We start from the raw sequence: 11578 nt of genomic DNA, 5'->3' as shown, positions 1-11578 counted from the left end.
TCGCTTCACGCTCTCCGTACTCATGGTTGGTTGACTCAAGCTTTGCCCTTACCTGCAACACAGAGCACCCGTGAGCCGAAGCCCAGCAAGAAAACTCATGCAGAACATAACATATGCAATTTATACAGTTTATCATAACAGATAATCCACATGCAAACAAGTCAACCATTAGACTAAGAAAATACGGCCATGCCGCCCCAGAAGCCTTACCGAAGCCCTGGGGTATCGGTTCTCACCGCAGGGATATCACACGTATCCCCTGGGTCCCGGGCCCTGCCCTGACCATAAGCATCCCATGTGCTTAGTGTTACTTCCGGCTCCACTGCCGTACCCGGCCTACGCCGCACTCGGCCCTTGCCGTTCATTTCATTATAATCATACATAGCATAAATCGAACAACATTCATACAATTATCAATACATGTAAGTCTACACCCTAACATGTCATGCAATATAGGGCCATGCCCCGCAATCACACTATGGGCCACGCCCTATCCTACGGGTGTTATAGTTTTCTTACCTGCATTCCGAGCCTCCTGATGCACTAGAGCCATGAGCACGGTCCTCAAGCACGAGCCTCACCAACAACCTAGTCACAACACACAAGAAACATCCCTCAATACTAATCAACCCAAAACCACTTCCCGGGACCAATCCCGCACTCTCGGGACCTCTAAAACCTTAAAACAACATCCCGGAGACATCCCCCGAAGCCCCGGAGCAAAGGCCTAAAATTGCCTAAAAATGCCATCCTGAAATTTGCCTTGTGCCGCGGCACAACTTTCTTGTGCCGCGGCACCCAGAAACCAGAGGCTCCCCGCCGCGGCAAGCAAAACCCGTGCCGCGGCACGCCCTCGCAGACCCAGAATTCTGGGTTTTTCCTTCGTGTTTTCCCGAGCTTCAACCTCTCCAAATCATCCTAAACCAATACCTAAACCCCAAAAATCAAATCCAAACTTCATATGAACATTCTATCAACCTACAATCACTAGAATCAAGATCCAAAACACACTCATACCCAAAATTCAACCCTTGATTTCTAACTTCAGAAAACTCAAACCAAGGCATGAAACTAACTCAAGCTTTAGACCCACATCTCAAAACAGAAATCAAACTTAAATATGCACAAGATCCTTACCTCAAATGGAGAATCCACTCAAAAGCTCCCTAGATCCTCCTCCCAAGTTCCCACTTCAGCCCTTCACCCTTCTTCTTCTTTTCTCTTCACTTGCCCTAGCTCTTCTTTCTCCCCCTCTTTCTTCTCTTCAATTTCTATCAATGCCACAAGTGACCCCAACCAAACCGTACCCCCTTAGATCACAGCTGAAATTTTCATAATCCCCTTGCCAAAAGACCAAATTACCCCTTCCTATTAATCTTTCCAATCTAAACCATCAAGGGCACTTAAGTCATTACTCTTCTATTTCATTTCTACCATTTTCTTTCTAAAACTTGTTACTCACAGAAGTAACTAATGGTTACCCAGGTTACTAAATCTCCAATAACCATTACCCGCTAAACCTCAACTTAACCATAAAATTCCCGAGATACCCCTAGGCTCCTCCCGAGCCGGGTATAGAAATCCCGTTGTGACTCTTAAGTTAACTAGCTCTCTAGGACCGTCTCGGCACGTGCATCACAATAATACAACCACACCCACGTGGTACAATTCACAGAATACAATTATCACATATCAATACAGTTATGCCCAACATGGCCAAAATTACAATTATGCCCTTCTAACACGATCCGGGCCTACATGCATACTAGTAAACGTAGCCATGCATCTCAGTTAAACAAATAGCCAAATAACATGCTTTAAATCATAATCATGCATTTAATTCATAAAATCACACATAAATCCCAACCTGCCCTCCTGGCACACTAATCAAGGCCCTTAAGCCTTATTAGCGAATTTGGGTCGTTACACCGCCCTTCCCGTTAAGCATTGCACTTCCTTCTTGTTCTTAGGCGGGCTCATCTCTATCAGGGCCTTTATCTTATCAGGATTGGCCTCGATTCCTCTGGAATTGACCATGAAGCCCAAGAATTTTCCTGAGGATACACCGAAGGTGCACTTGACGGGATTCAACTTCATTCGGTATTTCCTAAGTGTGTCAAACATCTCACCAAGGTCCTTGTTGAGCTTTGTTGCATTCTTGGTCTTTACTAACATATCATCAACATACACCTCCATGTTCCTCCCTATCTGGTTAGCGAACATCTTATTGACCAACCTTTGATAGGTGGCACCTGCGTTCTTCAACCCGAAGGGCATCACCTTGTAACAGTAGAGCCCTTTATCCGTAATGAATGACGTATGCTCTTCATCTAATGGGTTCATTGGAATTTGGTTGTACCCCGAGTAGGCGTCCATGAATCTTAGTAATTCATGTCCTGCCGTCGCATCTACTAACTGATCTATCCTTGGGAGCAGGAATCTATCCTTAGGACAAGCTTTATTCAGGTTTGAGAAATTGACGCAGGTCCTCCATTTCCCATTTGGTTTTGGGACTAGTACTGGATTCGACACCCATACAGGGTAATAAGACTCATGGATAAACCCATTGGTCTTCAGCTTGTCGACCTCCTCCTTTAAGGCTGCGCATCTTTCTGGATCTAGCGCCCGCCTCTTCTGCCTAACGGGCCTCGCTTCAGGGGAGATATTCAAATGGTGGCACATAACACTGGGGTCTATACCCACCATATCGTTGTGACTCCATGCGAATACATCCAGATTATCTTTCAAACACCTTATCAACTCTTTCTTCACGTCACTCTGCAGGCTTCTTCCTACCTTCAGTTTCCTCAACGGTTCTTCCACTACTATAACCTCCTCTACTTCCTCCACTGGTTCTGCTCTTGACTCCTCCACGACTCGAGGGTCTAGCTCCTGCGGACTCCCTATAGGTGCACGTAGCGCTTCATGTATCACCATGGCCATTGGTTCTCGCGGTTTCACCGGCGCACGGAGTGAGGTGTTGTAGCACTCCCTTGCTTCTTTCTGTTCTCCCTTCATACTAGCGACCCCTCCTAGAGTTGGGAGCTTGACAACCGGGTGATATATAGAAGTTATGGCTTTCAATTCTCTTAGGGATGGTCTCCCCAATATCGCATTGAAAGCTGACGCACAATCTACTACGACAAAGTTAGCCATGACTGTAGTCTGCCGGGGTTGCTCCCCCATGGTGAGCGCCAATTCGATCATCCCTAAGGGTTGCACTGAGTCCCCCGTGAATCCGTATAGGGAAGATTGGCAGGGCTTTAGATGACGAATGCCTAACCCCATCTTTTCCAAAGCAGGGCGATACAGGATGTCCACCGAGCTCCCATTGTCCACTAGGGCTCGATGCACACGCATATTTGCCAACTGAACTTTCAACACCAGCGGGTCGTTGTGGGGAAAATGTACCCCCCCGCGCATCCTCCTCAGTGAATGTGGTCGAATCATTTTCCCCCTTGAAGCTTTTTGGGGGTCGCTGTTCCAAACTCATGACGCAGGGTGGTGGACTTCGTCGGGCCTCTCTTGCATATCTATCTCTCCCCTTCCGAGAGTCCCCCCCAAATCCTGGACCTCCGAAAATGGTTCGGACCTCTCCCTGTATTTCTAGGGCTCGCCCTTGCGTCTGGTGTATCGCAGGCTCGTCCTCTGGCTTCGACCTTTCTCTCCTGACATAAGGGCCTAGATGCCCCCTGCGGATGAGCTCCTCAATTTCCTCCTTCAAGTGGATACACTCCGCCGTGGTGTGCCCGATATCCTTATGGTACTGGCAGTATTTACTGGGGTCCCTTTTGGACCGGTCCTTCCTCATTGCTGGGGGCTTCTTGAAGGGAACTCGGTCTTCATTGGTGAGGTAAATATGCTCCCTGGTATCTGTAAGGTTCGTATAGTAAGTGTAAGCCGCTTGCCTATGATCACTCCCCCGTTTGGTCTTTCTCTGCTGATCATCTCTCGACCCATCATACACCATTTTCTTCTTTGTTACATTCTATCCGTCGTTAGCTAGGGGCTTCGCGTTGGACCCCTCCTTTCCCGCCTTTAGGTTAGCATGGCCATCCTCCACACAAATGTATTTCTGTGCCCTCTCGTAGAAGTCATCTAAATCGGTGACTTCCCTCTTCAGCATGTTGTTCCACAACTTGCTTCCTGGGCGCACCCCGGCTGTAATGGCCATTTTTAACTTTCTGCGGGTTACGCTCCCCACTTTTGCAGCCTCCATATTGAACCTGTGAATGTAGCTCTTCAGGCTCTCATTTTCCTCTTGCTTCACGTTGGCCAGGCTGGTGCCTGGCATCGTGCAGTCCCGCACGGCGTGGTGCTGTTGGAGGAATTCATCAGAAAATTGCTGCCAGGACCTGATGGCCCCTGGACTTAATCTTCTGAACCATTTGTAGGCGGGTCCTTCCAAAGTGAGGGCGAAGCAATGGCATCTGGATCCACTACCAATCCCTCTCAGTTTCATCAGGTCGTTAAACACATCCAGGTGGTACTTCGGATCCGTGCTTCCTTCGTAGGGGGTCATATTGGGTTCCTTAAAGTTGGCAGGGAGCTGGATGGCCTGAATCTCCCTCACAAAGGGCGACTCATGGTCGAACTCTTCCTCAAAGGCCTGACCGCCAGATGCGGTGACGATCTTGCTTCGCAGGCTCCTCATTTCTGTGTCCAGGTCCTGCCTCCTCTTGCTTAGAGAGTCCCTCAAAGCGAACGGGCTAAGATCCGCCTTTCCCTTTCCCTCCGAGGCACCATAGGGGGTGTGGTCCCTTTGCCAGCCCTCTTTTTATTGAGCTCCTCCCGTAAATCCGAGGGTGCTCTTTTAGAGGTGACCTCGTCCTCGTTGCGAGGGGCAGCGTTGGTCCTTGGCTCTGGTCTCTGGGCCTGCTTCAGTGGTTCAGGATGTTCGCGTTGCTTCACTCGGGGGGTGTTACTGGTAGAGTGTCGGGTCCTCCCATCATCTACTGGTACGGTGGTCTCTACCCCCTCCCGACCTTTCTCCTTCCTCTTGGGCAAGGTCACGCTTGACTTGCCCTGCAATAGGCCATTCAGCACCTCTTGCATGTTCTCCAGGGTGGTCTCCAACCTTTGGTTCTTACGGTGGAGCTCACGTATTTCTTCTTCATAGAACCGAGATTTCGAACTTGAGCTCACGGAGTGGACCCGGGGATGTTTATCGTGCCTACGTGTAGAGGGGCCTGGGTCCTGCCGACCGGAGTTCGGAACTTACGGTGGTTTAGGGAGTGGGAACTCATTAGTATTTCCCGGTGGTGCTCTCAGAGGACTCTCTACAGGCGGGACGCCCGGTGACGAGGCCTCTCTATCAACCTCCTGAGCCTCGGGGTCCCTTGGGGGCTCCACCTCTCTGGGTGGAGGAGGATCCTTCATGGAGGCCTTCAGCTGGACTCTGTTAAGGTGGACCTCCACCTCTCGTGGTTCTCTGAGTCGTTTTGAATGTCTTGGCATCTCTTCTTGCTGGAAGTAATGGTAGAACAGTAGCTTGGAACTTACGTTCCCACAGACGGTGCCAAACTGTTGACGGTGAGAACTCGTCAACTAAGTTAAGTTGGAAAAAATTGCAAAGTAAAGATTATCAATAGAAAGGCCTTGGAAATTGAAGTATCAACTCTAAGAACAATTGCAATAGAACAATGGTGAAATCAATTTTCATTCCTTGGGATACACTTGCTACAGTAAATTTTCCAACCCCTTTTCAGGTGGGGTTAGAGTTCATTTTATAGGGGACTCTAATGGCCCTGGGTACATGGTGGTCCAGAAGGTACATGAGTACATTAACATGAGAGTGGCTCCACGGGTAGTGGTGTCGGCTCTTGTACATGGTCAGAGTTTGTGGGAGCACCTCACCTTTTGTACCTGGTCATGACTCCACCACTCGCCTTGTACGGGTGTCAGAGACATGGTGGTGGTGTATCCACTCTTCGTACTATCCCCAACTGCCACTACTTGTCGGGCACAAGTGTGAGGCCCGTCCCCTGATCCTAGCAGGCATGTACGTACCCCTTTTGAGGTACCTTGTTCGTACTCTTTTTGTCTCTTGTGGGCCACCTCGACCACTGTCATCATGCACGCCGGGCCTTGGGATGAGATCCATTGGGGCGAGGTTGTCTCACACGCGTAGCTCTTTGGAAGAGGCCTTCACGAGATGCCGAGAGGGTGGCACGGCCTTGCGGCTGGGCCATGATGAGGGCCTCGCACGGCCGAGGCAGCATGGCCTCACGTGGGTGAGGCGGCAGGGACACGAGGGTGGCACGGCCCCGTGGCTGGACCATGACGAGGGCCTCGCATGGCCGAGGCAGCATGGCCTCGCGTGGGTGAGGTGACAGGGACACGAGGATGGCACGGCCCCGCAGCTGGGCCATGACGAGGGCCTCGCACGGCCGAAGTAGCATGGCCTCGCGTGGACGAGGTGGCACATGATGGTGGCACTACCCCGCGGCTAGGCCATGACGAGGGCCTCGCACGGCCGAGGCAGTGTGGCCTCGCGTGGACAAGGCGGCAGGGACACGATGGTGGCACGACCTCGCGGCTGGGCCATGACGCGGGCCTCGCACGAACGAGGCAGTAGGGACACGATGGTGGCACGGCCCCACGGCTGGGCCATGATGAGGGCCTCGCACGACCGAAGCAGCATGGCCTCGCATGGACGAGGCGCGCAGACACGGCCTTGCGCCTGGGCGTGGCCGAGCGAGACTAGTGCCTCGCGCCTGGGCGTGGCCGAGCGAGACTGGGGCCCGAGCGTCTCACTGCTCAGATACTCATTTTGGCCTTTATTTAGGCCTTTATGGGACCTTAGCGCGTGTCTTGGATCTTTTACGAGCGTGGAATATTGAGCATCCACATATATATATATATGCATGTGAAGAAGTAGATCTAGAAATCTTGTGGGATTAAATTAACAATTTGATTGTTGTTCCACTGCGTATAATCTCTGATTTGATCAATAAAAACCAACAAATGGTATCAGAGCCATTTTCACATATATATATAAATTGAATCTATGTGGGTTTACTTTTATGCATTTATTTATTTTGATGAATGAATGGATGGCTTAATATGATTGAATGCATGTGAATGTTTAATCGTTAATTGTATAGTTTTTTTGGGTTAGGATTTGTTTATGATTAGATCATTGTGTAAGCCATTATAGGGCATAGGATTTATGTAATTTTATTTGGTTTTTGACACAATAAATTTGTAATTCCGATTACACAAAAGTCAGAACGGAGCCCAGGATTCAGAATTCAGCCACCGCTCCTCCGAGGCCGCCCTTTGAGCCGCTGCCATGATGTCGTACGGACGTTCGTACAGTTCAGTCTCGGCAGCCCCTTTTGACGCCATGTGTCCCCGTCCTGCTTGTCCAGATATTTTTTTTTTCTGAAATTATTCTGTTATTTTTTTAATTTTAAAATGTTAAATATCCTATTTATTAGAAATTTGATATTTAAATAACATGATAATTATGTTATCCTAAGAAATTTTTTTGAAAATCTTATTTCAAAATTTAATTTTAAAAATAACAGATTTTAATTAAATATTTCAGTTTCTAATTTTAATTAAAATTTGTTTTAATTAAAAAGAAAAATAAAAATAATGATTATTTAAAAGTTTGTTTTAATTAATCAAAATAATTAGAAAATTATTTTCTTAATATTATTCTGGACCAACAACGTCACATATTCTACCGAAAGTAAAGTAAAGAATCTCGATGGAGATCAAGGCAGTTTTATTTTATTTTATTTTTTTTAATTTTATAAAGTGGTTGTAAAATTAGAAATACCCAAAAGCACCCGGTTCAACATTTATTGTTTATTTATTCAAATAATTATTTTCACGAGATTGATGTGATTGATAACATGTTCATGCATTTTGTGCCATATATAAAAACCCACACAGTCATAATCATGCATCCCATTAGTAGAAACATGATTATTAGGATTGTCCTATATGTTTATATGAATTGTTTTGTGAAACCAATTGCATATAAATTACTTAGTTTTATTTTGAAAACTTGGTAAAATTTCACACCGGTTTTAAGTCTTTATTACTTAATTTCTTTAAACTAACTTTATTTTAAAACGTTTTTTTAGTAAAGTTTAGATGAACATAATTGGTAATTTAAAATTGGATATGGACCTAGAAATTCTCTTTCTTTCCAATTTTAATTATGTTCATAAAGTTTAAAGAATCTATAATTAATTTGTAATTAATTAGGTTAAAAACACTTATTTCAAAATAGTGAGTGGGAGAGGGTTGATAACTCAACATAACCCATGATCTCCAATATTAATATAACACCGTGAGATATGAATAGCGCCTGGCGACGACTTTGTTTTCGTCCTCCTAAGGAAGATGTCTAGACATATCAATAGCAAGATAATATTTCTTACAAAGATAGGAACTAATAATGTATTTTAGGTTTGACCGACCCTAAGGCGGCATGTCCTAAGTTAAGTCATGAACTCCGAAATAATGAGTTACACTCACAAAGTTATGATTAAGCTTTTGCAGTGGATAATCATAACTTGACCAAACTAAGTGGTACTTTAATGTTTAAAAGAGAAAATAAAGAGTTATTTCAAGTTTTAAACAATAAAGATAAGAATGTCTTATAAATTATCTAAAATTATTTTGACCGACCCTAAGGCGGCACTTTAATTGTTAGAAAGTTTTATCGTGGAAATTAATCTTTTTTTTATGTGTTTTAATTGTGCTCATGCATCAAGTTTAATTTCCGAAAATTTTGATGTTTATTTTTCTAAATATAATAATATTTATTTGTATTTATTTATTGCCAGCAAAAATGTCTATTGGTGAATTACACACCGATGCTTTTCTCAAATCCTTGGTTTTTGAACCTGAAAATATGCAACACTGGTTTCGAGGCATGTTGTCCATTTTTTCTTATAAGAAGATGATGTCAACAGTCTGTGAAAAACCTCCAACGGAACCAACTCTGGCTACTAGCTATGAAGCAGAAGAAAAATATGCAAATTGGATGAAATTCGATCGGTTGGCACGTTATTGCATGCTTTCAACCATGCCTGATGAAACAAAGGAAAAATACACATACTATGACTCAGCACATGAGATGTGGCGAGCAATGATAGAGGAAGTCTTTGCTGAGTGTCATCGTTTATATCAAACAAAAAAGGTAAATAAGATTTACATATATTTTTTCAACTTTGAATAGTAGATTCAAATACTATGAATACAAGATTCAAATTTTTGGATAGTAGATTCAAAAATATATGCCACTAATCTATTTTTCTTTTGCAGAATCAGAACCCTGAAAAGGAGGAAGAGACAGATGAGGATTTTGGTAGCGAGTAAAGAGCTGGAGAAGTTGGAGAGTAGTTTTTATTTAGTAATTGTATTGTTAGTTGAACAATTTAAATTTCTTTATTTTGTTTTAGAAATTTTAGATTTCTTTAAATAAAGAAAACTACAGTCTAGAAACCTAGTTAATTATTAATAATTTTGATTATTAATGTTTGGAAACTTATTTCTAATTTTTTGTATAACATTTATTTCATTTATTAATAAAGTAGTTATTATTTAAAGAAATTATCTATTTACTTGTTATGCAAATGCTTTGGGATAAACAAAGTTTACATACTTATAATGAATGACAGATTTTTATAATTTTGAATTATTTAAAAATAGCTAATCCTAAATCTATTAAGCTGATTCTGATAGTGAAACATATTTGTAGCACTTGAGATTGGGCCATATTGGTCTAGACAGAATAAATAGGCTTGTAAAGGATAATCCTTTAAGAGAACTATCTATTTGATCTCTCCCTGTTTGTGAATCCTGTCTAGAAGGAAAAATGACCAAGAGACCTTTCTCTGATAAAGGTTCAAGAGCCACAGAACCACTTCAGCTAGTACATACGGATATTGAAATCCACTTAATGTACAAGAAAAATGAGGTTATGAATATTTCGTCACTTTCATTGATGATTATTCAAGATATGGTTGCCTACACTTGATGCAAATAAAATCTGAAACTTTTAGAAAGTTCAAAGAATTTCAAGCCGAGGCTAAAAAGAAATTAGGTAAATCACTAAAAGCTCTTCGAACTGATCGAGGAGGAGAGTACTTGGATTTTGAATTTGAGGACCATCTACATGAGCATGGCATTCAATCCCAACTCCCAACACCTGGAACGAAACAGTAAAATGGTGTTTCAGAAAGACGGAATAGAACATTATTAGATATGGTTAGATCAATGATGAGTTTCTCATCATTACAACTGTCATTCTGAGGCTATGCGATTCAATGTGTTCTATACATATTGAATGATGTTCCATCTAAGTCTATCCGATAGACACCCATAGAATTATGGAATGGTTGTAAACCTAGTTTACACCATTTTTGATTTTGGGAGTGTCCTGCACACGTTCTTAAATGAATGACCGGGAAGTTGGAAACACGCTCTGAAGTGTGCATGTTTGTGGGATATTCCAAAGAGACTAGAGGTGGAATTTTCTATAGTCCAAAAAAAAAAAAACATTTGTATTGACAAATGCAACTTTTCTTGAATATGACTATGTTAATAATCACAAACCTCGCAGTAAGGTTGTATTGGAGGAGATGATCTCGAATGAAGTTGCAAGGTCACCAGCAATAACCAATGAAAAACGGCAAAAGGAAACTGCTAGTTCTAGTCAGAATAGTAGAGAACTTCGTCGTAGTGGGAGGGTTAGTAAGCAACCCACGCACTATGAACACGAAGTTCAATTGCTTGTGTTTGACACAAACAAAGACAATCCATTGACATTTGAAGATGTAATGAATGATTCTAACAAGGAAAAATGGCAAGAAGCCATGAACCAAGAAATGGAATCAATGTATTCCAATTCTGTCTGGGTTCTTGAAGATCCACCTGAGAATATCAAACCCATTGGTTGCAAGTGGATATTCAAGAAGAAAAGAGGAGTGATGGGAAAGTAGAGACTTTCAAAGCAAGGCTTGTAGCAAAAGGTTACATATGAAACGTTTTCTCCTGTAGCCATGCTAAAATCCATTCGTATACTCTTATCCATAGTTGCGTGCATGGATTACAAGATTTGGACAATGAATGTCAAAACAACTTTTTTAGAATGGATACCTTGACTAAACCATTTACATGTCTCAACCAGAAGGGTTTGAATTAAAAGGTCAAGAGCAAAATGTTTGCGAGCTTATTAGGTCCATTCATGGACTCAAACAAGCTTCTAGATCTTGGAATCTTAGATTTGATGACACGAGTAAAACATTTGGTTGTTGAACAAAATATTGACGAACCTTGTGTCTATATACAAATAAAAGATGGAATAGTAGTATTCCTCATTCTTTATGTTGATGATATATTACTGATTGGAAATGACATAACATCATTATCAAGGGTAAAGAACTAGTTAGCTGAACAATTACAAATGTAAGATTTGGGAGAAGCCAAGTATGTTCTGGGCATTAAGATTTTTAGAGATAGACAGAACAAATACTTAGGCACTGTGTCTTAAGTACCTTATACTGATAAGGTGCTAGAACACTTTAATGTGGAAAACTTCAAAAAAGGGTGA

This window comes from Humulus lupulus, chromosome 2, assembly GCF_963169125.1.
Source record: "Humulus lupulus chromosome 2, drHumLupu1.1, whole genome shotgun sequence".
Lineage (NCBI taxonomy): Eukaryota > Viridiplantae > Streptophyta > Magnoliopsida > Rosales > Cannabaceae > Humulus > Humulus lupulus.
This window is presented reverse-complemented; position numbering follows the sequence as displayed.